This window comes from Pundamilia nyererei, unplaced genomic scaffold (assembly GCF_000239375.1).
Source record: "Pundamilia nyererei isolate P.nyererei 1_Seehausen unplaced genomic scaffold, PunNye1.0 scaffold00094, whole genome shotgun sequence".
In the NCBI taxonomy this organism is placed as follows: domain Eukaryota; kingdom Metazoa; phylum Chordata; class Actinopteri; order Cichliformes; family Cichlidae; genus Pundamilia; species Pundamilia nyererei.
The window spans coordinates 763,686-787,075 of record NW_005187495.1 but is presented as its reverse complement, the minus strand read 5'-3'; positions in this window follow the sequence as shown (position 1 = coordinate 787,075).

Here is a 23,390-nt window from a genome sequence, read left to right as displayed (position 1 = left end):
CTATCTATCTATCTATCTATCTATCTATCTATCTATCTATCTATCTATCTATCTATCTATCTATCTATCTATCTATCTATCTATCTATCTATCTATCTCTTTTTGTAGACAGTGAATTTCCTTACTGTAAATGCATGCTAGATGTTTAATTCAAATGAAGTACAACACATTTTGGCATTTAAGTTTTTTATTAAAATCTTTTCCAGTCTTTTCCATTGTTAAAAAGTGGTGGACAGGAACTAAACCCACAGCCTAGATGGGCTGCCAATGACCTGTTAGATTTCAAGTATTTAAGACAGAAGTTTTCTGCCTACAGCTTTCATTCATATCATCCACACTTGAAGACAAATGACTAAATAAAAGAGAAGGGCACAACGAGATCTCTCTTATGAAAATTAATGTTCACTGAAATGAACATCCCCGCCTAAATTAGCTCTGCCCTGAAACCTCTAAGATCCCTTGAGCTTCCCATCATTTTGCATACTCATTGCACAAAAACTCAGACTAAGCACAATACATTACAAGGCCTTCACATGCAAAGCAGATGTATATGGCTGCGTTTTGTTTCCAGCTCCATACAAATTGCTTACATCGCTTGAGCATATTCAGCACGAGATCATAATTAATGGCGGTGTGGCATCTAAAGAAAAATGTAAGATGGAGATAAGGCTGTAAAAGATTCTTGACCTGACAGCAGGCCAGCTATAGCTTTCACAGTTTGAACTGTACGGCTGCACAGATACAGTGCTGCCTGCTGGGCATGGCTCACGGTCTCTTGGCCGTTGATTGACTGGAGAGTCACTGAACTACGAAAAAATTTGACATTATGTCTGAGAACATGGCACAGATTGATAATAACCCTGTCTGTTCGTGTATCGTTCATGCAATATGGACACTTGAGTTTCATGAGAAAGGACATATTTTACATTTACACTGCTTTATATTCTTAACTACTTGGGAAGGTCCAGTTTTTCAAAAGGAAGTCAGCCAAACCATGGTTGCAAAATTGTCAGGACCAAGTGGATGCTTACTGCGTTAAACACTTTTTTGATGTCACTTTGATTTTGGGTTATCAGAAAAAAAATGCTTTTGGTAGCAGCTGACCTGTTGTTGTTTGAAACATTTGTTTTTAAGCACTTTGATATAAATGGAACCCTGCAAAGAAAAGGCAGGGCCTCCAATAATTCACAGAGACAAGTGCAAAGTGAAGACAGCCCCAGGGAGAAAACAGGGATTACTAGTTAGCTCAGCTTTGTGTGAGTTAAATTGGTCGGAAGAGAGCAGTTGTGTGTATGATTGTGTGCAGATACAGTACACACAATTTCTAGCATGCCTGTGCAGACATGCAGAAAATAATCTCATTGTGTTTGAGTTTAAGGCCAAATGGAGATCAAAAGATGTTATATGTTTAAATTTGTGCCAATAACAAAACTTTTTTTTCCCTCACAAAAAAAAGAAAAGGAAAAGCTTTGTTTGTGCATCCCTCAAGCCAAGATTTTTTTTTTTGTCTATCACCTTGAGAGACTCGCTGTGTAACTGGAGACCAACTGAAGAGATCAGCTGTGGAATTTAGGAAATTAGCATCACTTGGGTAGCCAAGTTCAACAACAATAGTTGAATTTTGATCATTTCACACTGTTTTCAACCTTTTGTAATAAGCCTCTAAGCACCTCTGTCAAAAACCATAAGATTACAAAATTATGAGCATCCAAAAATTGTCACATTGCTATAGATGAACTTCCAAGCAATGACTTTACTGAGAAGTGGAGTACGGGGGCCAGGAAACGGGTGGGTGCATTAACATTGAAAGTTTTTTCCAAAGGTGTGAAAATAACAAGTGGAAAATTCTTATTATCTTAAGAGTGATAGCTTAATAGCTGAAACTGATGAATGAACTATTAGCTCTAGTGGCCTGGTCTCATGGCTTTGACTGAAAAATTAATGATTTTATAAGACTGAAAGGTTTTCAAGAAGAAAAGCAAATATGTAACCCTTTTTTTTTTATTAAAGTGAATAACCCTGTCTCCTATAAAATATGTTTCCATACAATTAAACATATGCGAGCAGGAAACCTCGTTAATAATCTTCTTTGGCAAGTTGTAAATACATTGGTAGGGATTTATCATTTATATAGTCAACTTTTCCTATAAAACTATCAAGTTACATTATTTACTTGATGATGACAGTGCTCAACTTTACTTTTACTGCCTGTCATACTCTCCTTTTGCTTTGTGGCAGGGACACAGACTGGGATGGTAAGTGTGGTGAAAACACAGTCTTTTTATTAAATAATGAGTCAGGCAGCAGTTGGAAGGGGCCTGGGGACACACATAAGGAGGGAGAGACAGCTTGGGTTACGCAAATCAATCTGTTTATCCACAGAGCTAACTCAGTAACACTAACAGTGGGACAGTCTCTGAGACAGGAAAGTTATTCTTTCCTTTAACACAACATTATCAATCTGTTCAGTCCACAACAACACTAAAAAGAGCTGCAAACACATTCTCACAAGAAAACCAGGAGACAAAATCAAATGAAGGACACGATGCTGGATTTAATGAATAATTTGTGCTGCTGTGTCAGCACACAGAAGTATAAAGTCTTTCATACTTTTACAGCAAATGTGTTCTCTTAAAAAACGCAGCAGACCTACCATTAGCTTTTTTAGTGACAGAAACAACACTGAATCCCAGTGAACTTTATGTATCACCGATTCTTTTTCTTCCACCGCTTTAGGTGTAAAGAGGCAGAAGAAGTCAGCTAACGTTAAATATCATACAAAATGCAGTAACAACAAAATGCAACAAATAATATACTTAAATACTAGCAAACTGTATCACTTACCACTACAGCATGTTTTTCTTATAGTCACATAACTGAATTTTCAATGTGCAAGACCAAGATAGCTTTCAGCAAGGTAGGTTAATCTATGCTAAGTATCATGTATCATGAAACAGACCAATTATTTGAAATTATTTAGAAATTATTTTCATGCTGTAATCAGAATGCAATTTTTGTTTCCACTGGCAATTAGTGCCATATATGAATTGCTAATTAACAAAACTCTAGACTTAACATATCAGAAATGTAATTTTAATGTAATTTACTTCTCACAGAAAGTGTGTCAGAAGTGATGTGCTATTTTTGTGCAAGAGAGACATTTGGAAACAAAAAGAGAAACAAAAATAGCATGTTAAAAACATTAATCTTGAAACAATATGTAATTTTCAGCTATTGCAGGAGTAACTGGTTATATGATCTACTATTGCTTGTTATTTACATTTATTTAAAGGTGTTATGAAAATGAAACCGTAGCTCTGATGTATTTCAAATATTACAGCTTTACGATTATATTAGTATCCAGGACAGCCTAGATACTGACACAGGGATGTGCCTAAATTGTTGTCATTATTTATTTATTTATTCTGCCAAGGTCATTTTACCAACCAAGCCAGGTACAAATTACAATTTATTTACTCCTATTTGTAAGCTTACTAGCAATTAGTTTGGCTCTAATTTAGATTCAGGCATACCATTAGATGCATATCAACTACAGTCGGGAACCCTTTACATTTTACATTGTAATTATAGTTTTCGTTCCTTATCAGACCATCCATATACATTTCTATATCCTAATTATTAACTGAAATGTAAAATTCTACTTTATACTTGTTTAACAATAAAAAAAAATGTTAATTTACCATTTATTAACAATAATTATTAACCCTTACCAGTAGTTTCTTTTCTGCAGAGGCACACTAGTACCTACACTGTCATCCTCCTCTTGTACAAATACTTCAGTGGGTCAGTCATATTAATGTCTTTAAGTTTGAGGATTAGACCAGCCTCTCAGCTATGCAAACTGCTTCCCAAACATCAGAAATGCTAAACTGCAACTGGCACAAATGTGAGCAGTTTGAAACTACATGCTATGTAAGATTTATGAAAGCTCATTAAATATTAAAAATGAAAACAATGCGTTTTATACAAATTTTGGCACTTAAATCCAAACTGTCTGCATGGAATATTCCCTATGCAGCACACACAATAAAAGAGGCTTTGAACATACCACGATGATATGAAACAGACTTCTATATCAAAGTTGCACATTTTATAAAAACATATTTTCATTAAAAAAGCCTCACTTTTATTCATCAAATTCGAAGGGCATCTTTCTATTACAACAGTTCTATAAAGCAAACATCAGCTTATGCCAGAGTGGGACATGAAGAAGTGGTGTAAGATAACTTTGGCCATTTAAGACAGTGCCTGGCAGGGTTCCTCAGCAGGCAAGCTGCCTCTGCTCGAGGGTCAATCACACTGTGACTGGGCACAGAGATTGGCCAGCATAAGCAGAGCAGGGATTACTTTGCCCAAGCTCAGTCTCTGTGTGAGGTCCATTGGGAGGACTGTTAGATGGAGAGTGACCATGGTTCTGTTGAGACGGGACCATCTGTTTCTGTCAATCTCTGCTTACTTATATCCTTCCCCCCTTCCTCTTACTACAAAGAAAAGGAAGTGAATAAGGAGATGGATGAGGATGGTAATGGGATCCTGCCTATACCTGACAGTGGTTACACTACCTCTGGAGAGAAGCCTTCGCTGCTCTACTGTCACTGGGAGCTGACTTCAACTTTGGTTGTCACAGTTGCTGTACAGTCTGTATCACCATGCTGGCTGTTTCAGTGGTAGTGCAACCTTGGGATGACAGCCAAACAAGTGTTCACTGTACCTGTAGAAAGTTTTCTTTTTTTATGTCAAGATTTTTCTGATCCCCACTGGAGTTGAGGGCTCCATGTTTATGAGTTTATGGTTGGTTGCACGTTCAGTCTCGAGTGGGGTCACAGGAAAAGAGCCTTACACAGGTGAAAGGCGAAGAGGTGGTTGAACTCAACAAAAAAAGAAATGGAAAAAAAACAAAAAAAACAGCAGTTACCGTTTGGACAACAGTCTAATAAGGTACTATAATTTCCAGTGTACAATTGCAATGAAAGTGCAAACTATCCATAGCAGCCAAGAACTTTTTTGTACTAGGCTGTAAAAATGCTTTTTAATGCCATTAAACTGGGTATGTTACCATGGGAATCTTTGGAAATTGACTTGCTTTTCTGAGCCATCCTCAAGTAGCCATTAGAGGAACTGTAATTTTTGGCATTTCCATATTGGGCCAATTGTTCACCCTTGGAGCTTGCAAACTGGTTTAGATGCAAATATCGGTTTAGATAACTGATGTGCAAAAGAAAGGTAAAGCCCCCAGTGCCCAGTTTAGCAGAAGGAGCAGGTCGAGTATTATGAAATGGCATATTAACAACAGCAATTTCCGTAACACATTTTGCACTTACATCATAATGCATTTTTTTTTCTCCATTGACATTTAGCACTGGTAAGATTGCCCTACCCCTTAACCACTTGCTTAAGATGCACTGAAGATATTTGAAGCTCTTTTTAGTGCACTTGGATGTTTCTGTGTTCAATCTCTCAGGAGTGAAAGAACAGGAAAGCCAAATAGTCTTGTAAATGCCATCATGCGTTGCATGGAATTTGCTACTGTGCTATGACTCACGCACCACCTTTTTGTCAGAAAATGTCTACTTTAATCCCTGTATTTGAATGATCATTTCCTCTTGCTCCTCATGATGCCCACCTGTTTTAGTGTTCCCATAAGGAACAAATAAATACTTTTCTAAAACATGTCCATCTCAGGTTTTATTTTATACTCTTGTCTTGGGTCTCTACTAGCCGAACTGTAGGTAAGTGGGAGAAGGTGGATGGATGGTCTGTACATACAATACAAGGCTCTTCTTTCGCATTGCAAATTTGGATAATTGAGGTTAAAGTTTAATTTATACTCATGCCTGAAATATATGTAGTGTTTACATTGTAGCCTACTCAGTGGCAAAGGCCACTGCAAGCATTTGTGCCTGTGTGTGGTATGCCAGTAGCAGGAAACATATAGGAGGAAATGGCAGTTGCTGCGGAGGTGCATGTCAGGTTACGGTGTAAGATATGGAATACCTACACTGAAGATTTAACACAGAAGTATGATGTCTGTAGATTCTCAGTCATCCAGGTCATGGTAGTCTAAGGAGCGTGGAAAGAAAGCGACTGGACTTCTGCTTCTTCACCTCTCATCCAAGAAGCTTCTTCAGTTCTAAGACCATATGGTGGAGAGTCCCAGGTATTTAATCCCTAGTGGGAGTTGTCCCTCAATAGGTCAGTTGAACCACTATTGATCATGTGGCTCATCACATGTGCCAAGGTGTGAAGAAACGTGTGGGTCATTAACAGTAGAGGTTTCGAGTGAAACCATCGTGAGACAGCCTCACCCTATAATGGGAGATCACCTGAAACAAGATGTGCATGGGCAATAAGGCACCTAGGAAGGGATCTCAAAACTACATTGTAGGTAGGTGGCACACAGTTGGTGTCATAAGCCACACCCTCTGTTCAAAGATGGTCATTCGCAGTGGACATAGATGGTTTGAAGGAGTGAAAGATGCCATTTGTCTTCTCTGTCCAAAATGTGAGCAGTGCCATCCTTGACAGAGTGACCTTTATCCTTTAGATGTAGATGTACAGCCCCCCCCCCCGCGCCCCCCCTGTTTTTTTTAAAGCATGAATCGCCTTTTGAAGGTCACACCACAGCATCTTGATTGGATTCAGGTCAGGACTTTCACTAGGATACTCCTAGTGACTAGTAAGTCTTCATTTTGTATTTCTCAAGCCATTTCGCTGTGGACTTGTGTTTTGGTTCATTGTCCTGTTGCAGAACCCAAGTGCGCTTCAGCTTGAGGTCATGAATGGCTGGACTTCTCCTTCAGGATATTTTGGTAGACCGAAGAATTCAAGGTTCCTTTTACCACAGCAAGTCTTCCAATGTCATGAGGCAACAAAATCACACTACCACCACCATATTTTACTCTTGGTAAGATGATAGATGTTCCAAAAAGTTCAACTTTTGTCTCATCAGCCCACAAAGTATTTTCCCAAAAGTCATCAAGATGTTTTCTGGCAAAACTGAGATGAGCCTTTGTGTTGTTTTTGCTCAGCAGTGGTTTTCACCTTGGTACTTGTGTTATATTTGTCCAAAATGTAAATGTGTTTGATGATCTTAAACATTTAAATTTGACAAACATACAAAAAAATAAGAAATCAGGAAGAGGGCAAACACCTTTTCACACCACCGAATGTTTACCATGCATTTATGAAGTTGCTTTTTGGTATCTCCAACGTAGAGGTCTGAGTACTCCTTGGTGCACTGCACAGCATACACTGCGTTGTTTAGTTTGTGTTTGGGAGTTTTGCCCGTGGAATGAACCAGTTTTTGTCTGAGGGTGTAGATAGGTCTAAAGTGTACTGGGATCTCATGCTTCAAGAAAATTGTCCTTAGTTTTTAACCTGCTACATAAGGGATGACAATGTTGGGTTTTTTTCATCATTCTGTTTCTCCCTAGTTGGTGTCTGACCTTCTTTCTTGTGTGTCCTTGCCAAATTGATCAAGACCCAGTTGGGATAACAAAATGTTTTAAGAGCTTTCTTTAAATGCGTGTTCCTTTTCTTTCCCTTCTGCCTTACAGGAAACATTTTCTTTCCAGGTTAGTGCAGCCCTTTTTTTGATGCCTTTGCAATGTAGTCAGTGTCTGGGTTATGGAGTAAAAGCTAAAAATTGCTTCTCCTATATTCACTTAATTGGAATATTAATGGAAAAATCAGCATTTATCTTACAGTGGGGCATTTTTCTCCATGTTATTTCCTGGTCTTTCTAGCAGTTACATCATAAATTTAACAATATACATCAAAATAGATTGCTATAACAGTGGTAGTAAGATTTTTTTCCAACAAATCCAAGAATTTGACAGCAGAGCTACTCACTGGATGAGAAAAATCTCATGAGCAGGAAGACAGCAATAAAGTGCCAAAAGTCAAAGAAACTTAGGGTGTAAAAAAAAAACTAAGCGTGGCAGCAGACAAAACATTGCCTATGGAGCTTCATCTCTGCTCTTAGATGCACATATAACCCCGAGGACACGACTTCTTCTCTGTCACCCAGGGTCCGACCAGACAGTGGCAGTCACATGGGTGTGACTTGAGAGTTTTAATGTGAACTTATCAAGAGGGTGACAGTGAATGTGTCTGCTCTTGCTGGATTGTGTTTTTTCTTTTTGTTGTGGAAGCAGCAGTATTTTTGGTAGGTTTATAGCTATTATTTTACTGTGAAGTGTGCAGAATTAGTGTATGTAGGGATGGCGATATCATCCACGGGTTTCTATACTCTGTATTTTGAATCCTCAACATTATTGTTCTAGCTGCCTCAGTGTTACTTTATTTGTGCCAAAGGTTAGCATATTTTGACCATAGAGTGGTCTTACTACGGTTCCAAAAGAAGTCCACATGGGTTTTTCTATGGTTAGAAAATGAGCAAATGTCAATCAACCAACTACTAGGGGTACATTGTAAGTTTGAGGTAAATACAATGAGTACTATAGATGTGGAGAGCATTCAAATTGTAAAGTATGGCTCAAATAAATATGAGTTAGGTGTAATTTGTCCACTAAAAGTTATCCGGCAGTACAGAATACAGCACCTTATTCTTGTATTAATTTTGTTGCCTGATAAGCCAATAAGTGCTGTGAACATTCTTACATGGCTTATAGTGAGTTTTTTTTTTTTTTGGGTTTTCTCTGTATGAAAATAAAATACAAAAACAACAAGTTAAAAAAAACACCCTTTAACTGATTTGGACCAGAAAAAAACAAACTGTAGGTGTTGGAGTCAAATTGTTAAATGTTGCCATTATTGTACTTAAATTTGTAAGTCGTGGTTCAAACTATATGATCAAAGACATTCCTTTTGTTTCTGAGCCATCTCACATTGTTGTGAAGCAGAAGATCATCAGCATGTGCATCAACTTCTCTAAGAAATTCCCTGAGCATGCGATGCTAACAAGAAGAAGATGCCCTGAGAAAATTTATCATTTTCATCATTGTTTTCATCACCTCAGCATACTCATCTGACAGGGTGGAGCATAAGACAGACTGATGAATAATGCAATGGTAAGAGATTAGCTCAGGATTGTCCTCTTTCATTCTTGCTACAGTTCCTTTCTCTCTCCCCATCATAGCAGGGGCTCCATCTGTGGTTATTGAAACCACTTGGTTTGGCTCTATTCCTCGCTTTGTTAACATTTCCTTAATGGCCAGGCAAATATCCTCTCCTCTTGTAGTGCTCTGAAGGGAAGTTACACCTTGCAGATCTTCACAGAACTCTTTCTTATCGTTGTTGAAGAACCTTACATAAAGCTGAGCATTGTCAGACACATCAGTGGACTCATCTACAGCCAAGCCTACACATGGTGTCTTATGTATAGCTTCTTCCAGCTGGGACAGCACATCCTGAGCTAATATTTCACTTCTCTTTGTGGCTGTTGATGCTGACATAGGTATTTGCTTTATTTTATCACAAAGCTCTTCTTTTTGTTTACCCTCAAGTAATGTTTCTTTGACAACACCTGCATCTGTAAAAGGCTTTTTGTGTGGACCTAAAATCCAAGCAACTCTGAGGGAACATTCATGAGCACGTTGTTGGGCGGTGAAAGAACTGGTTAAGATCCTTGTGGATTGATCATATTGGGCTCTGAGACTGCTAATTTTCTGGGACCTGAGTTCAGACTTCGGTTGGTATGATTGTTCAAAGGCTTTGTGCTTTGCCTCATAGTGGCGTTTGACATTGCCACTTTTAATCAGACAAGCTACTTGAGTGATTTATGATATAAATGACCCGTTGCTCATAACAATCACACCTGAGAGCCCGTACAATCTTAAAAGCTGACTCTAAGAAATGCTTTTGGCAGAAGAGTGAAATATGTGAAACGAGGACAAGCATTTTCAGGCTTTTTTCATCCACAATCCAGTGCACTCCATTCTTACAAGCAAGGGATGTTTTGCAAGTTTTCAAGACTTTCACGGGTTTTTTTTTTCTCCTTTTACAAACGCCTAAATACCCCTGAGCAGATGTGCCCATCTGTGATTTGTTTCATTTCTCACACATTGAAACTGGGGAGAACAGCTTGCTGAGGCTGAAGACATATCCAGGGTACACACAGCATGTTAACACAGTTAAATGAAAAGGTTGTGTAAGGTGTGTGAATGTGATACTTTTAAACTCACATAAGAAGAAGATAAAGATGTGCCTGTCGACAGACGATCATTGTTAGTTCAGTAGCTCATAATAAAGTTTTGCCGTGCATCATATTGGATTTAATTTAGAATTTGTACAATTCTGATGAGCTTGGAAATTAATATTTTGTATTACTGGCTGCCTTTTGTTTTGTTCTCATTCAAAATGATCCTACACTGGCTCTGGGGAAGCAAATCCATGACTGACCCGCTGGTGGCAAGTCATAACAACGCCAAAAGGTGAGCGGACTCGAAATCAAGACCCAAGTGTACAATAAGTCTTTATTGTACACAATGAGTTAATTACACATGGGGTCTTAAAAAAGGGCTTCTCCTTAAGTACTGGTGGGGTTATGAAGTGAATGAGCAACAGGTGTGGGACACCATCAGACACAGTAACAATGTGGTTCTAAATGAATGGCTGAAGTATTTATTTTCTCAATATTCAACTGCAGAGAGAGACCGTGAACATGGGAACCACTTAAAACAAGGACCTTGGCCAGAACACATACAGGATTTATTATTTTTTGCCCTACAACCTAATACATTCAGATGGTCTTTATAGCAGGGCCCTGGAGCTGTACAACATAGCTGACTGTCTTTCATTTGGAGTTCAAAAGTATCCCTTTATGTATTTATTTTACAATTAAAAAAACAACAACATTTTTTTAAAAGAAGAATCATGTTTGTCGTGTACAAATCATTTCTCACTGGGTGGTGATTTATTGGATATCAGAAGTTGTTACTTTTGTGATCTCGCTGCACATGTTCGTGCCTGCTACAAAACCAATTAATTAGTGCACTAAATTTGAACTCCTCTCATGTAATCAAGCTCATGAAACTTGCAGAATTCCTTTTTGAAATGCTGTGATGTGAAGCTTTTTTGCACCAATAATCAGCATGATTGGGACCTTGCATTTATTTATTGAGCCTTTTAACAGCAAAGTAATATAATTTTCTACCTTTGTAAAACAAGTGTAAGGCAGCAGATTCCCACCCTTAAACACTTTACAGATTCCAGGTCTGGGGGAAGTGTTTTTGAAGCCCCTGCAGCTCTGCGGATTTAAACTGCGCTGAAGAATAACAAGCCTCTGAGAATGCTCGGCTGAGTTGGCAGGAGCAAGAGACAGGGGAATCATCTAAGAGGAAGGGAGCCCTGGGGTATTGAGGAGAAAGAGGCGAGCGAATACGTTTTCTCTGCAAAAACCAATTAGCAAATGACTCCCTGCACCCTGCTCTTGGAAACTGAAAAGAGAGAACAGAGAGATATAAAGGGAATGAGAAATGGTAAAACAGCAATGCTACATGTGTGTGTGTGTGTGTGTGTGTGTGTGTGTGTATGTGTGTGTAGGTGGGTGGTGATGGACAGATTCTAAGTATACTGTGCATACTGTCTGGTTTGTAGATGCTTCACCTCGAGCCTTCAAGAGCATCTACCACCCGTAAGACATTGAAATGCATCCATAATGTTTAGAATAAATCTGCTCCGGTTTGGCACAAAGAAAACAAAACAGGCTTTTGTTTTGACAGCTCCACTTATTATTAACATTGAATTAACTTCATTCTTTCATAAAAACATGTGCTGTCATGTCAGCAGACACCCAGGTCAGTGTGATGCCTGAAATCTGACTGCTGTTGTGGGTAGATGAAGGAAAGATTCATTTTGAGAACCCAACAGACCAACCTGCTGATAGACTGAGAGGTGCTGATGCCAATCCATCTAATGGATGTTTCTAATATTTCACAAGGTTGGACTCCTATGCAGTCCAATACAAAACGGTTTGAGGGCTGTTTGTGAAACAGCCAGAGTTTCTCTTTAGTTATGGTCATGTGCAGAAATTCAAGGGCTTTCATTCTGATGGAGATACAAAGTCTGATTCAGATTGTGTAGGAGGATGCGACACAGCCACAAGTCTCTAATCATTTAGTGAAGATGGTATTGTTTGAATTTCCACACTGAAACAGTTTGTTTGTTGGCTTTACTTTTACACTTACCTTGCATTCTCATTGGCTGACTCATTTACATTTTGAAAAGGCAAACAGTTTGACAGTCAAAAGAGCGTAAAAATGGTCACGCCTTACCTAAGAGCAGCTTTGAGCAAATATATCTTTCTGGCATGAAACCCAGCTGAGACGAGCTAACATGTATCTCTAATATGGTGATTATGTGGACACGGAAGCTGGTTTAGATGAGCAGCCAATCAGAAAAGAGCTGGCTTAAAGGGCAAGGTTGCCAAATTGGCTTGTTTCAAGTGGATGTCATGATGACCATTTTTTAATAACTTCAATTTAATTTAATTTCTTTGAAAAAATGTGTAATTGTTCTTTTTCTATTGTTTTGTAAAATAGTAATAATCAAGGATTCTCTTGGAACCTCAATGCACTTGCATTATAAGCTTAATAATCTGGTCAACTCGACATGTCTCTACGGTGCATTGTTTTTTAAGGAGGCTTGGTCTCCTAGGCTCCGCCTGAGGGCTAGATTCCTAGATCCTGCCCTACAGCCTGGTTCTCATCAGCATCATCAGTAGCAGCAGTACTTAAGGACCAGCTGCAGCACCCAGTTTTTGCCGGACTGTTGTGAGCCTCCGAGTTGAGCTTTGTGTACATCTGAAGAGTGGTTCTGACTCTAATCCTGTTGCTGTTCTTGGACCGGTCCACTACTTCTTGAGGGACTTGGATGGGCACTCAACTCTCATACTCACCTGCCTGCTCACCCTCCTTTGGCTTTGGGTTGCCCCTGAAAACAGAGTAGTGGCTACCTTCCCTGCACTCGTCCTGTTGACCCAGCTGAGCCCTCCCTGTTGTATAATTTGCTAGTTAAACTCTCTGTTGTGTTAATAAAGTTTCTGAACTGCCAATTGCTGTTTCCTGTGCACTGCTTAAGACCCCACTTGGTAACTTTGCTATTTAAAGCCATGAGCTAGACAAATTACACAAATCATTTCCTTTGAAAAAAAAATCTATTGATGTAGCAACAATGTCATTATCATGAATGTTTTTTGAGCATACTATTTGCTGAAGTGAAACAGTGATATTGCCCATATGGAAAAGAAATAGAAAAAATTTATAAAAGAGTTGCATCAGATGTTGCCAACTTCATATAGTGAATCATATAAGGCTTATATGATTTACTCATGAAAGTGGCCACTTTCATATATTGTTTTAGTAAGTATCCAAAGCATACAAGTTTTATTCATATATTTTTTCCAGGGATCTTATATCTGTTTTCACTCTTGTATGCTTTTCATACAAGTTTCACACAAGACAGATACAAACTTTATAAGATTTATATATTTTTTTTCCATATGGGTGTGACAGTCCCATTTCAGACAGAGGATGAACTGAGGGGCTGCACTAAGAGACAGTGTAAGATTAACAGGGATTATACTGAACTGTAAATTATGCAGAGCTACTCCACTAGAGTCCACCAGTAAAATGAGAATCACACCTGCTGTAAGTTGCTCTTACATATTTCTGTATATCATTTTATTTAATTGTTTATCCGCAAGCTATTTCAAGACTACTGCAGTCATTTAGTGCAGTTGCTAGGGCTTTTATTGTGAAAGGTACGGATAGAAAGAAGTCTACTGGGCATACGTGTCAAACAAATTGAGTTTCAGGTATGGACCGGGGACAATCGTATCCATTTAAATGAAATGATGTCAAAGAAATTCTGCTAAAAGCTAAGAATATCATCCTGGTGCTAAATCAATTAATTATTTGACCGTCAAATACTACAGCCATGCCACTAACATGACTAAAAAAACCTGCTAAAAGACATGGATGAAATTTCACTGAAGCCACGATGGAATTTCCCTCAATACCTATCAGACAGTCGTACTCGTCTGGTCTTTACCTGACATACCCTGATGATTCTGCCGCTTCACCGAGCTGAGCTCTTCCTCCAGGCTTTCAGAGTGAATCTGTCAAGTGAAACTGTCTCTGGGACGAATAACACGGCTGTGCAGTTTGCCTCGAAATCAGATGACTGACAAGCACAGCGGCAATCAAAAATGGATAGGAAGTGGCTCTGAGTCTAAACCTCGGCAAAGAACAGACGCCGCATCCTGTGAAGTAGTCGGGCTGTAGATGTGAGGCGCAGGCAGCAAGCATTCCCACACGTGCTGCATACGAACACACACACACACACACATCCATCATCCATATAACATATGGTGTTGGACTCGGCTGTCTCTAGGCCTTTGGATAATTTACGCAACAGGTACAGTCACTGAAGCCATCTGATTGGTCAAAGATGTATCCCAGGCCTGCTGATGATTCCCAGGGCTGAGCTGTCCATGCTTTATTGATTGCTACACCAACTGTTGCAGTGGCAAGGGATCTAGTTAGTGAGCATTCTCGCTCTCTCCTGTTCCTTTTACTATAAAGGAAACACGACACAGGCACTGTAAGTGTTTTATTTACAATCAGCAACCTCACATCACAAACATGTTTTAGAAAAGTCACTCCAAAAAAAAAAAGAAAAAAGAAAAAAAAGGTGTTGTATTATGTCATTCCTTTCCTCTGTGTGATAATAGCATAATGGGGGAACAGGGTGGGGGGCAGGTTTACATACATGAAAAGGTGCAATGGATGTTTCGCAGTGCCTTTCATGGACGCGTGCATTTGCAATCTGTGTGAAATTAATGTCTGATTTACTAAGGCAGCAGCTAGTGTAATTACGTAGTCAGCAACCGGGACTGCCTACTAATCGTATTTTGGGAGTGAAGGAGAGCCTAATGCACACTTGGGCTTGGAATTCCTCAAGGGTGGAGCCATTAACAAGCTCGGGAAAGAATAGACAGTTCAATGATGCTGAAATTTTCGAAGTAAGTAGATAGTGGCATTTTTTTTTTATATGGACGCAATTCAAAAATCAAGAACACAACAAAGGAAGAGCTTGCCTTGTTGCAAAGCAATCAAGCTTATTTTAATTCTTGGACCGCATGCATCTAAATTTGGTCTCATTAAAACATATTAAAGCATAAAAAACCCCAACACCTTTATATTTACTGTTTTAAGTGATCTAATGCAGTGTATTTCTTCAGAGAGACACAACAAGATTACTTCCTTTCAGAAAACAGATGAAAAGCAAATCCATTTTTATATCTACAGCCTAGTGCTATTATATGGATATTGCTATTTACACATCACAGGCACAAAATCTTCACCCAGACAACTTGTCACAATCTCTAAATACTTTTAAAATGGCCTGGTACTTATGTAGTACTTTTCTACTCTTACAGAGCACTCGCTGCACTTTTTACTACAAGCTGTTGTCACCCATTCAAACCATGTTTTATTCTTTGCCTTTAGATGCTTTTACCTCTTACAAATATATTCACACAATTTGGGTTTGCTGCCTTGTTCACATGTGTGCTGGAGAAAGTAGGGCTCGAATTACTGCATTGCTTTATTTCCTGAGCCCTTTGATGAACTGTGGTGATTAACTGTGTTATCCATTGATTTTTTAACCATAATGGGGGAGTTGTGGGAGGGATGGAACTTCTTCAAGATGTGACAGTCATATTAGCTAGTTACTACATACTTGTTTCCAAAAAGCTGTTATTTTTGGTCTTTGAACTAATTTAGGGCAGCTTTCTCTGCTAACACAGAGATAGCAGTGTTATTGAAAAGTTGTTCACTGGGTTCTTAATAAACTAATAGCCATTTTCCACTAGTACCTACTCGGGTCAGCTCGGATTTTAGGACTTTCCATTTAAAGGTAGTACCTGCCACTTTTTTAGTACCTATTTAGCTGGGTTTCCAAGCAATCTGAGGCAATCCAAAAAATGTGATTTCAGCAGAGTGCATGCTACCAATTGGTTAGTCAGTAGAATCATGATTGAAATGGCTACACAAAAAAACAACACCAGGATTCCAGACTCTGACGAAAAGCCATACACTTAGCAGCAGGTTTACCTTCACCTCAACATGCTTCTGTGCTGTGCCTAACATGTGCAACAAAGCCACACGCATTCAGTGGTGCTCGATTTTAATTGAAAAATAACCCAAACCGAGTCAAATCGAGCCAAATAGCTAATAGCAGAAAAAGGGTTAATAATGACTCTGTATCGTCATGGTTAACATGTTCATCTAGTCTCAGGGTGTCACAATGCTAGTGTACTCACAGTGCCAATTCTAAGCCTAGATAAACAGGAGGGTTGTGCCAATTGAAACATGTGAATCCATCCGCTGAAGTGACTCCATGTAAAATAAGGCAACAGCTGAGAGTTTCTTCTTCTTTTCTTTACAAATATGCAGTTCAGTTAAATTTAATTTTATTTATATTGCCTTTTTTAAAACTTAAATCACCCACAACAGCTGCCGCAAGATGCTTGACATTGTACGTTAAATACATTTTAGTAATAGAGAAAGAACCCCAACAATCAGATGAACCTTTATGAGCAAGCACTTGGCAACAGTGGAAAGGAAAAACTCCCTTTTAACATGAAGAAACCTCTAGCAGAATCAGGCTCAGGGAGCGGCGGCGATCGAGTCGGGGTGAGGAAAGGGAGGCAGGAAAAAAGCAGCTCTCCTTCACCAGTCAACGATGGAGGTACCCACTGTGACGTCACCATTTCTTTTGGACTCTTCATTTAAAATGTTGCCGTTAGCCGCCTGATAAAATACTAGAATTCCACCCACCAGAACTGAAGCACAAATTTCTTGGATAATTTGTAACCCCCAGCAGGTCTTTGTTAGATAATTCCATTAAAAATGCCCAAAAAATACCAACAGCACAAAAGTGGAGGAGAGGTCTAGTTCAGCCTGCAAACATCCTTTGTGATGCTGGAAAGTTGAGCACTTTCTAAGACACTGACTCCCTTTTGCAGCCTCAACTGACACCTAGCAGCACTGCAGTTTATGTCACTTCTGCATTGACTTCATTTTCAACTCTCGTTGCTTTTGGCCATGGAGCAAGCTCCAAAGATGCACATCAGTCTGGTATCACTTCATCTAGACAGGATTCTGACTTGGTGGCATTCAGGTAGTAGCTTTGCACCACTGGCTCATCAGCCAGGCACATAAATCAAATGTGTGAACCTGCAGTTCCTCTCATACTGAACAGTATTGCTATAGCAACAAGACATCATCAGTAGGGTCGAACTAACCTGTCAGGAAACATGGGTTTAATCTCTTGTCATTTAGTATGTGAACAATCCAGCATTAGATTCTGCTTCACAATGACAGGAGAAGGATCAAAAAACATTAATTTCATCACATCTGGGATCGACACAAATGGAACAGCAGTGCATTCTTTTGAAATTAATGTGTAATTAAATTAATTTTTCACACTTTGAAAGGCCATCCTGTGGACTTTGCAATGCTTCCTTAGGTCCACTTCTAGATGGCTGTACAATGAGTTAAAAGCAAGGGCACTGCAGTAAAAAAAAGAAAAGAGATGAGTATCCCATGCCATTATATGGAACTGAATAATAAATACAGTATGTCATTTATCACACTGACAGTCATATTAGCTAGTTACTACATACTTATTTCCAAAAAGCTGCTATTTTTGGTCTTTGAACTAATTTAGAGCAGCTTTCTCTGCACACTTTTTTTCTGCTTTTGGTGTCTGGGCCTGGCAAATTGCATGAATAGTAATGCATCCAAATCAGAATCAAATACACTCGCTGGATACCTTCCTGCTTAACTTTCTCTCTCCCATGGGTAAAAAGGAAAAAGAAAAGGTTATTAAAGGAACCGGTTTAAAGAGTGATTTAATTCCAAATTCATGGGTAAGTGTAATAAAATGACTTTACATGTAATGTGTTGAATTTATTTTATGGTGTTTGCTCCAATAAAAGTTATTTTCCTTTATCTAGAGCAGTGGCAAATGGTGCGCCATGGGATTTTGTGACATTCAGACATTATTGCTGCAATGCAGAACAGCTCAGGAAGTTCTGAGTGAATTGTTAGAGGTTTTATGACAGAAAAGTCAGACATGTTCATATGTGGAGCAGCTAACCACATATAACCACCATAGCAGATGACTATATCCAGTAGCGGTTTTTGATAGGGGCAACACGGGCAGTTGCCCGTGGCAGCATCGTGGTGGGGGGGCGGCATCACGGACATCTCCAAAAAAAAAGTTGCTCGTACTCATGCTGCCCCAACATCAGCCAGCGCATTTTGGAGATGGAAAAGGCACTGATCGGTTTTCTGCCACCCATTTCCTGGGAGCGAGGGTGCCCTCCATTTGCGAGGTGCGACTGCTGCTTGCGACACAGGGAGGAGAGGGCAGGGCGGCAGGGGATTCTCTGGCTGGCTAGACCAGCATCTAATAACCAACTCACAAAATAAAACAAAATAAGACATTATGATACAGACATTTGTAATTTGTACCAATGTTTTTTCAAAATTCTATAAAGTGAGCGCAAGAGCCCTCGGTGCACCTGCTTGCTGCTGTGCTGAAGTCAAAGCAAACTTCATTGTCATCTTCGCTATATACAGTACAGTATATAGAGAGATGAGATGATGAGGCACCAGTTACAGCAGTGCTAGTAAACAAACAATAAATATAAGAGTGAGAAAATAAATATACACTTTAGGACTAGGGGTAAAGGGATCAAAAACAATTTAAAATGTATAATTTACAGTTTGATGATTTAAAGTCTCACACACAACCCGTTGAAAGGGGAGGAGGGCCGGCTGCTTCCAATTAGAGCACATTTCATTCGTAATGTTGTAAATCCAAGCCCATTTTGTATTCCTCATCTGAGTCCTGAGTTGTGCGAAATCCCAGAAATAAACCCTAGACAAAGCTAATCTGTAAACTAAGGTGTAGGTCCATTAGGTTATGTTGTGGTGATCTTCGGGTTGGGGGATGGGTGATCTGGAGTGCAAAATTAAACACTCCCCCTGCCAGAGGGGTGTTCGCCCAGGGCACCAAATAGGCTAGGACCACCACTGACTATATCACCTAAAGAAAAGCCTGATATCTTCCTTATGGCTTGAGATGGATTGGCAATAGACATCAGCCTCACAGGTATCAGCTGTTATAGGACAGTATTGGAGCCAGTCCTTCATTATTTTTCTAAAAGGTAACTTACTTATGTGTCTGTAGTTACTCACCAGAACATATAGTTTTTTTTACACTACTCATTACATTACTTTTGGGTCACTCTGCAAAATTACCTGAAATGCACTGTCTCATATTTACCAGTTAACAACATAAACCTGAGGCTATAGTCCAGCACACTTATATTATACAAATCCCTTTGCTAAAGAGGACACACATAGGATCTTTTTTTCAGTATTTATGTATGAACACAAAGCCCACAACACAAAGCAATGATGAAAAATCAACCCAAAGAGCATTCAGTGATGACCACAGTGATTTTACTGCAGGTTCCAAACTTGACTACTCATCACTGCTGTTGTTATCTGTTGGAGATCAGGCTCTGATTTCTGGGTTAGGGTCAGCATACACTTAGCTTTAAGATCACTCTTGTGATGTTGCCTTTGTAGATGTTTGCAAAGAGCAAACTAAAATTCAGTCATTTCTGTCCTGGAGGCAGTTTGAACTCCATATCTCTGCTTTAGATTGCGCCACCCCACACTAGCAGTTGGCTTATGTTAACATGGAAGCTAAAGATGCACCGTGGTTCAGATTGGTGGCCTTTGGAGGTAGGCCCAGTTTCTCTCTGAAGAGATGAGACTTCAGAAGCAGCAGTATAGTTTGCTGGATTGTGTGAAAGTGCTTATTAAGTCAGCGGAGTCAAGGCATAGGCTAGTGAACTGCTGTAATTAGCCAGTATCTGCATCTGTGCAGCACACCCCAAATCCTACGCAACAGTGATATAAAATGCTAGAATTCTGCTAAATAATACTGATGCCCCAAATTCCTGGATACCCTGTACTTTACATCAAAGCAAACAGCACAAACAAGCTTGGCAGGTCTAGTTCAAACAGCTATTGGCTATAGCTGTTTGCCACACCTGTCAGTGAAAGCACCCACACTCCTAACTTCAGTAACATGCTAGAGCTGTAAAAAAAGTAACCTCTTAGAATTGTTATGAAGGGGGAAATTATCCACACATGCCAAAATTACATTTGGCCATATCTTTACTTTGAGATACAGAGACCGCTCGCTTCTGTAGTTCTGTCGTCAAGAAGAAAAAAAATAAATTGTTGAAAAATCTGTAATGTTTTGTGGTACTATAGACTATGTGCACGTTAGCATATGCTACTTCCGGTGCGGAAACTCCTGTGGGGAGCTTTGTTTCCAGTGTCCTATTCACGCCTTGTTTACGGTCCAAAACAAGTTTAGCAAATGAATGACTCAAGCGGCGATTTACATTTCTGTAGATGTCTTGGGCATTTATCCAGTATATCTGTAAATGATGTTCATCGACTTGTCGATATACAGCGAAGTGAAAGGTGAACCGCGTTATAGCGAGGGACCACTGTAATTTTGAAGGTAAGTCACAACATACCCTTCGTAAATACTAATGCATAGAAAACGTTACCAGCAATCGTTCATTTTTTGTGTGGCTTTTTTTCACGGTTTGTTAACATGCTGTGTAGGTGTGTACTTGACTAGCTGATCTCGACATAACAGGGAAACATCTGGTTTGACTATTCTTCACCTGTGGTTTGAATGCTGAACATTTGCCTGTTTAAATCATAATAACTGTCACTATACAGAGATGTGCTTCTGAATGTGGACGATGTGTCTTCTGCTGCAGTAATGAAGTTCTGCTTGTGTTGAGTGATGTAAACAACTGATTGATCTAAACTCTTTAAACGTCAAAATTGATCATTAGATTTTTTATGACACAACAGTGGTGAGTGTTCCCACCTTCTGCTCTTTGTAACTTAACGCGATCTTTCTGTTTTCGAGTTTTGGACATGATTTTGGAGTATATCTTCACAGTAGCGATTGACCGCAAAGTAAAGCTACCAGAAATGTACAACCCTACATCTGGTTTCAAACCAGGAAGTTAGCATTTTCTCGTGCTAACTTCTCGTATAGGCCCTCAAATTATGAAACAAAGCTCAAACTCAGGGATAACATGCTTCAAGTCATACAAGAGAATCCAAGCTGTTTGTAATAATTCTATTAATTCTGATTGACTGTCAGGTGTAATATCAATCTATGCGTTGGAGTGGGTGTTAAAATGCTCTTTAAGTCATTAGTGATTACAGTGTACTATAAGCAAACTGTGCCTTCACACAGCAGAACTGGTTGCTTTGATATCATGGTGCAGTGTCTGCGTTACCACTCAAACAGTGCAGACGCCAGCTTTGAGTCATATGGAGCCGTGCCTGTTACTAGCTGCTATAGCTCTCTACATTAACACTGCTAGTATCAAAACCATTAAAATACACAAAGTTCACCAAATTAAATCCCTGCTTCCTGCTCTTGCCAAGAAACGCTTGCTAATATTTTGGAATATGCCAAGTATTTGGATACAGGGATGAAAGTCTGGTGGGAGTGAGCTGTTGGTTTTACTAATGAACAAATGTTCCTCACCAAAAACTGGTAAGGGAAAAGTTAGCTGGCAAGGGTGTATATGAGGGCCGCTGGTTAGATTCTGAACTTTAATCAGCTGCTGTTAAATGATGGAGTACATGGTAGATCAAAAACAAGGCACTGTTGAAATATCAGGTACAATACGCACAGCATGTGCTAAAGGAACGGGCCTGTAGCAGGAAGGCTGAATTATGGTACGTTATAGATTCAGATGTTTGTTTTGCCAGACTACAGTTGAAAAAGTATTTATTAAATATACATTTCATTACATGTTTTATGTCCAAACATAAAAATTGGATTACAGGAGTGAAACTGGATAAAATACTACAGAGAGTCAACAAATCCTCCAAAAGTATATGATAAAGTAGGCTTCCCAAAGCTGTATCAAGCCTTTAAATCTTTCTTTTGATAGTGTTGAGCTGCTGTTTCTACAATTAAAACTGGTCAGGGCTGGATGCAAAAACTTAGTGGTCAAGGTTTTAACCTAAATGCATTCTAGAGTCACATATTAATCCTCTCCATAGTAGTTGGCTGACTGATATGACTCAGTAACCAGAAAGCAAACTATTTACAAGTACATTTGGGGATTTTTGGGACAATAAACATATTTAATCAAATGCTTGAAATGGCAAAGTATAGAAATAATCTATATGCAGTGACTTGGTAACCTACTTTGCACCATAAGCTGTATTTAAGAAATGCAAGTAGCCACTGTGATGACACATTGCTCTTCAAACTTCCACTTCAAATTCAACAACATATGGTAAACGGTAATAAATCAGCTAATAAATGTGTATAGCAGGCTGTAGCTCACCAAAACCAGAGCAGCGACTTCTAGGGTGGGCTGTTAGTAAGATTAACCACACAGCCCCTTTTACTTATCGGATAAACGCATTAAAATGCTCCAAATGCACCAACATTATTACTGTAGCACAGTCAAGAGGTCCAGACTATAAGTCAGCACTCAGTGAACCCCAATCTGTGCCTTTGCGACTTCATAACTGAGCTGTGGTGGTTCCTATATATTTCCATTTTGCAATTATACCGTCGGTGAAATTTCACCGCCACTGACTACCAACGGTGACACTATTACACTATCATGCTTGGATACGTGCTTGAATTTAGACACCTGTAGTAACAGGATTGAAAACACCTGAATTCAAAGATCAAGACATGCAGCCCAATACAATGTCTGACTGTTAGACTTAAATGGTGTAGACTACAGAATTGTACACAAATTCTCCCCGTACAGTTAAGACAAAGGAAGAAATTAGCTGTAGTCACCAAAAGCATTTTTGTTCTGCTGTCAATTTGTGCATTTTAACGTGCGAGTCTATGAGGACTTACTCACTTTTGGTGCCAGGCTCAAGTGGCCATTACAGGAAGTGCAGTTTTTAGCATTTGACTTTTCACTCTTTTTCTTTGGGTCCAGTTTTAGACTCATTTGTAAATATATCTTGGCATGAATTCTATAAACAAAACTGCTTTTGGTAGTTTTTTGCCCACAAACATAAAATAAAGTACCAGTGTTTCCATGTGAGAGGATTTACACTGATTGTAAAATTCTGAAATAATACCATTGCTTAAAGCAATATGACCAGCAGCAACTAATTATATTTCAGTCTTTTTATTTTGTTCTTACTTTTATTCATATTCTGAGGTAACACATCATATGTCATATTATATTTGACTTTATGCGAATATTATCTACGGTGGCCCCTAGAGACAAA